This window comes from Meleagris gallopavo, chromosome 3 (genome assembly GCF_905368555.1).
Source record: "Meleagris gallopavo chromosome 3, MGAL_WU_HG_1.1, whole genome shotgun sequence".
Taxonomy (NCBI): Eukaryota; Metazoa; Chordata; class Aves; order Galliformes; family Phasianidae; genus Meleagris; species Meleagris gallopavo.
The window spans coordinates 64,925,159-64,931,416 of NC_139406.1; the positions used below are offsets into that span (position 1 = coordinate 64,925,159).

At 35.5% G+C, this 6,258-nt stretch overlaps 1 protein-coding gene across 6 annotated transcripts in view; it reads left to right on the forward strand.

Annotated features, from left to right (window-relative positions):
- ZFHX4 (zinc finger homeobox 4) overlaps positions 1-6,258 on the forward strand; it is a 151,926-nt gene that overhangs the window by 140,451 nt on the left and 5,217 nt on the right. The gene's annotated exons all lie outside the window — the stretch shown is intronic.

The following is a 6,258-nucleotide window of genomic DNA, read 5'->3' on the forward strand; positions in this document are numbered from 1 at the left end:
GAGATTGTGAAGTCTCCTTGGAGATCTTCAAAAGTCACCTGGGCATGGACTGAGCAACCAGCTCTAGGTGGCCTTGCTTGAGAAGGGGTTAGACTAGATAAACTCCAGAGATTCCTTCCACTCTGTGATGATATGATTCTGTAGTAGCTAAAAAATATTCCAATGAGATGTATCCAGTGCCATACAAGACTGTCACTGCAAACTGGGTGAAATGTCTGATTTCCCCTAATCAGAGTATATAGGTTTTAATTGAAATCTAATAAACAGAAATGTTTTTGAGCCCATATTAGGCTTCTGTAACATCAAAAATATAGCAATAGCGTTGTTATTGGAGGTTTTCATTTGTTTGTTGTTGTTGTTTTTCTGAATAATATTACTGTAGGCAAAATGTGGGTTAGAATTTTGTCTGCAAAATCTTTGTATGCACATATTTTAAATAACATCTGATGAAGTACAAAATAGTCATTTCCACTGTAGTGTTTCATCAGGCATTTAGTCCACTCCTTATGACAGTGTAATCTGTTAATTCACAATAAACACTAAAAAATTCTGCCCCAAACCCTGTAATATATTTCTGAATAATTAGAATAATTAGAAGTTTTCTGTTGAAGGTGATTACTAATGGTAGTTTCAATATGATCCAAATTTTAGGAGTTTCTGAATATCTTCTACTCCTAGTTTTTAGACATTGCACGACTTTGTTTGAATCTGTGCTTTTAAACTGAGCACGTAACTCTGCTGGCTGGTTTTTGCTCACATTGGAAAGTACTTCCTCTTAAAATAACTGTAATAGAAGTTAGAGAATCAAGATTTCTGTAGAATGATTTGTTTAGCCCTCAAAGGATGAACTTACTATTTTTATTTGTAGTAGGATCCAATTTTACAGAGTTCATTGTGAGTGCAGCATTGCAGACTGAAGTTCTCTGATTGATCCTCAAACTTTACGCATTTATATCATGCGCAGCAGAGGTAGGGAGTTGATTAAGACACTTCACCTCATTTTATCAAGTAATTCAACTTGCTAGTAATCTCTAATTTTTGTTTTTTTACAAAACAACTAACTTTGGCAAATAAGATAGGGGTTTAATCGCTAGTGTTGTTAGGCAAACTAAGACTATAGCAATGTCTTTTCTGCTACCCATCTCTGCTTTGATTAATGATGACGATGTTATTATTTCCCTAAGTAGTGGCCAAAGTATCTCACTTTTCTCTTCATTGGATCAGAATGGCTTCCACAATGGAGTTTCTGGCTGACTGCCCTCTGGCTTTTGTAAAATATTTATTGGCACAGAGAGTGCATATAAAAGAAATATAAAGTTGTTGTATTTCCTTCTTAATGGCATACAGTGTCCAGCTCCAAAAATGGCTAGTTGTTGTTCATTAAAATTATAGATATGGTTTCTCCATATAACTTTGCTAAATGCATATATCACTCTGAAAGTAATGCCCCCTGCTTATTTCCATGGAAACTACTACAGATAAAAAGAACACAATAGTGTTATTTGATAGGGCAAATTCTCAGCTGCAAAACACTATTCTTCATCATAGTCATTAGCATTAGCAATGCATTTCAACAGTGATGAGCAAAAGCCTGCATGCTGTGCTCATAAAAATCTGCACTGGCAGAGGTGCCTCACTGTTTTGTACTGCTAAAATGACATCATTGCTAGGAAGACATTACCCATACAGTCCATCTTTCATCAGCTTGAACATATAGAAATCAGAAGGTGCCAAATTTGGACTACACAGTGTGGTTGTACAGTCCAGACAGGAATGACAATGTGCTCCATGGTCTTCAAACTGGTATGGCTCCTGGTTATGGCCTGGAAGAAGAATGTCTTCTCCAGCCTGTCTCTGCAAGTTCAAGCCTTCAGCTTAGTCAGCGTCATAAAGTAACATTCAGAGATTATGGTCAGTTTGGGTTCCAGGAAATCCAGAAGAATCATTTGTTTCCTACCTGAAATAACAGTGCACATCACTCTACTCACTGAGGGCTGTGTTTTGATTTTTTTTTTTTCCAGTGGGAATTCATATATCACCACTTTATGGCCTGTTGTTTTGACTCTGGCTTGTGATGATGATATCACATTTAATCATGAGTAATGATGTGATCCAGGAAACTGTCACCTTTTGCCTTGAATTGGTTCATTAGCCCCTGCAAAACTTGCATATGGTGTTCTTTCTGTTCATATGTTAGCAATTATGGGACCCATCTATTGCGAACTTTGTGATATTCCAATGTTTTCACCATTGTTTCCAAAACATTGAAGCCCATACTAAGCTCCATAAACAGTTCCCTGGTCATAATCTGCTGATTCACATGGATGAGCTGACTGAAGTGCTCTTCATTTTGTGTGGTGACAGCTATGCATGGCTGTCCAGAATGTGGCTTGTTTTTCATGTTGCTGTCTCCATTGCTGATATGCAACACCCACCACTTCACTGTGCTCATATCTACTGTTTGGTCTCCATAGCATTCAGCAAGTGTTGATGAATGCCAATGGATGTCATTTTTTTGCATGGGGGAGTTCAATGACATATGTTTGCTCCATACATACTTCCATGTCAGACTGCTCCTCCACTGCCATTTATCACACAGCAACTAAATTTAACAGAATATTGTCAGGAAGGTTCAGACTCTACTGCCATAAAACCAACACCTAGCTCTGTAGTCGTGGGCCAACATAATAAAATAGGAGGCATTACATTCAGAGCAGCCTTTGTAGATTTTTGTAGATTTGTTTAGGTCAACCTTCAGCTAAAATGGTTTAAAATGCTAAAATAAATTTGTTGGGAACATATTATTACATTCTTTTACTCTCAATAACAGGAAGTGAGTCCATGTGCAAAGTGCTGATCGTGAATGGCTGCACAACCATGGTAGCCTTTCAGTTGTTTCGAAGAGCTATTTTTGAGAACGTTACTTGGCCTTGGCCAAAACTGTATGTGACCATCCTCACTGTTTATCTTTACAAATGACTGAGTTCAATCTTTAGACTATATTCCCTGGTACTGTTTAACCTACTAGAATTAATCAGAATCTATGCATTTTTCTGTTAATAATATAAAAGCAGAATGCCAGGTAAACAGGCCTACTGATCCATAGTAACTCACTTTCCTTATTTTCCAATTTCCACAAATTATCTCTTCTTTGAGATAAACATAAATCATTAGTATCATAGCATACATAGTGCACTGCCAATTGAGATGGATTTTTAGCCTCTTTCATCTTGCGTCTTCTTAAGGTTAATTAGCCCATTGTGGGCAAGGCCCACTGTGTAAATCAGCTTGTACAGACTTTTTTTTTTTTTTTTTTTCTTCTGCTATATGCTAAATAACCCTTACATCCTGCGTTGGATCCTTGGCAAATACTTGAATGTATAAATCTCTATTCCCTAATGATACAAAATGGAGCAGTCACAGTGAATGGAAAAAATAGATTATTTTAATCATTCACTATAAAAATAAGTAATAGAGGTTCTCCAATATGGGCTCAACACTAGTATTTCCTGCAACTAATTGACCCATTTCTATTTTCTCACCTAGACTGCTTTGGTTGATGAGTCACATTTTGATGCTAAGAGTTGTTTAAATAGGACTTGTTTAGTTCCTAGTAAACTTGTTTTTGGCTATCGTTTTGCTAGAACTGTGAATATTCTCAGTTAGCAGGACAATTGCTCTGCATCATCCTCTACATGAAGGATTTTGTTGAAGCTGATTCCCTTATGACTCCCTATCAAATTCTTCAAGTCTACTTGTGAAATTTATTGCAGTTTCTTCATTTGTCATTCATGTGTCATTTCTGCATTTTGGCCCAATCCTGAAAATGCACTTTAGAAGAAGGCTCACTGAGACCTCCTATGTTTAAATATTTACCAGTTTGCATTGATGTTTATGGTATTGGCGTTTCCTTTGGCAAACCCCACCCAATCCCTTCATGTTTGTTTAAAGGGCAAATGTCAAAATTAGTAAGAACCTCACTTCTAAAGAACATATTTGCAGTTTTCTAAGGTAAGGAAATATTGAAACTACAATAATAAACATAAAATTTAAAATTCTCTCCTGCATTTCTCTTCAATCATGATAGACAAATACATGAGCCTGCTTATTTTCACTTGTTGTATGAGAGATTTACTTCAATATTCTTGCATCCAACATTGTGAATACAACTGTGAATACAACTAACTTTTTCAAAATATTAGACTTTTAAAAATGCAACGTTTGTTTTTACAAAAGGTTTGAAATGGAACAATAATCCTAAATCCTAAATCATGAGGGAAATATTTTCATACATTTCATTTTGTCTCTTGTTTAGTGCTCAGACTGGGCTTCTATTTGCAAAGTTTACTGCACTCATTAAAATAAGATTAATTTCATTTCTGAATGAAAGGACCCATTAACTTTAAACTTTGTTCTAAATTGTTTTTGTTCAGAACTTTGTTCTAAAACAAGTGTCTTGCAATGTCAGAATTATTGTATGGTTCTAGGATGATATGTCTAAGAATCTTCTCATCTGTGGGATATATTTCTCTAAATAACACTTTTGTATTATCTTGTGGGTATTATAGCTACATTCACTCAACTTATATACTTATATATTCAATATACTTCCTAATATGGAGTTATTTGGTGGAATTCTAATTCATACGGAATTTTAGTTCTGGCATGATTATGTTCTTGAAGTTCTTTCTTGTTTTCTAGATGACTGTAGATAAGGGAATTCACCTGCTGTTTTTAGCTGTTATTGAAATTTACACTTCCTTTTCTCTTTAATTTCATGTTACATTGTAGAAAACTAGTGCATAATTTTGCCTTAAGCTATTAATACTTGTTCTATGTCATCACCCATTACCATAGTTTTTTTGCATATCACTTAAGCCTGAGTTCCTTTAAACATTCACAGCAGCTTTTTTCAAGAATGCACACATCATCACTGGGTAAAATTTACTTAGTAGTTTTTAAAATCTTGTTCAGAGAGCAGCTTGATTCAACAGCAATTACTTTCCACATAATCAGGACACTAAATTCTGTTCTCTGTTTGCTTTTGGCCCACTGGTAGCACTTTCATTTCTATGTCTTTAGTCCTCTAATTCCCCTAAGGAAAAGAAAAATCTTTCCTCTTTGGGAGCCACTTAAAAGAGTTAGCAGAATTAGAGTGCTTCTTCATTATCAGTGAATTTTCTATTTTAAATCTCTCAAGTCTGGAAATGCAGCATTTGTTTCAACAAGTTTTCTTCTTTTGGTTTTGGAAGCCTGGGCTCCACATTTACCTTTCAGTAAAATAGGTAAATTTCACTCTTGTACTACAGCCTGCATTCTAAACATTTCAACCAAATTCCAAATAATAGCTGCAAAATGTAATAGATCTTGCCTGCTGTGGATATCATCAAGATGAGAATAATGAAGACAACATGATATGTAAGGGTTGAAGAGAGTAAGAAGAGAAAGAAATCAGAAAAATCTGATGTAGCTGACAGCCCCCCAAAAAAGAAAAAGCTGGGGCAGCAGTTCATATGATTGCATCATTCATGAATTTTTCATCTACAGTATTTGTCATTTGAAATATTTTCTGCAAAATCCATACACAATTGCCTGTTATTTCCTACTGAAAGGACAGGGGCAAGCAATAGCATCTTCTGTGTCATTGTGCAGTAACTGTGACAGTTACCCACTTTTTAATTATAACTGTTGTGACTTGTTTCACTATGCTATCTAATCCATGCTCACAATGCATTTTAACTCCTTAATGTTCCCCTACCATTAAATAGGAGTAATGACATGGTGACAAACATTAAATGGCCTCTTTGTTAAATCTGATAATTATTCCCTTTGAATCCTAATTGCTTTATTCCTAAGCAATGCTAAGCACCTGGATATTGATGATTTAAGTGTCATTCCTGTTCACTCCATTAGTGCTTTCTAGTAGCTAATATCCTTCTAACCACCATTACAGAACCTGCATTTATTGTTCTCTTATCTGTGCACTAGTACGCTGTTCCTGGTATTGCTTCACTTGTACAGTTCTGTGTACTTCACACATTTTGTGTGCTCTTTTCTCTAACAAACTTACTTGCCTGAAAAAATGACACGAAGTGTAAAGTATAGCCTTTTGAAGTTAGTTGCCTTTATACCCTGTGCCATCATTTAATTTTCTGACCAACTATGGATTTCACAGAAGTTGCTTTTTAATAGACTGTTATCAGTCACTGCACTATACTGGGTACTTGAAACAGAGAAAAGATTTCTTCAATTAATATA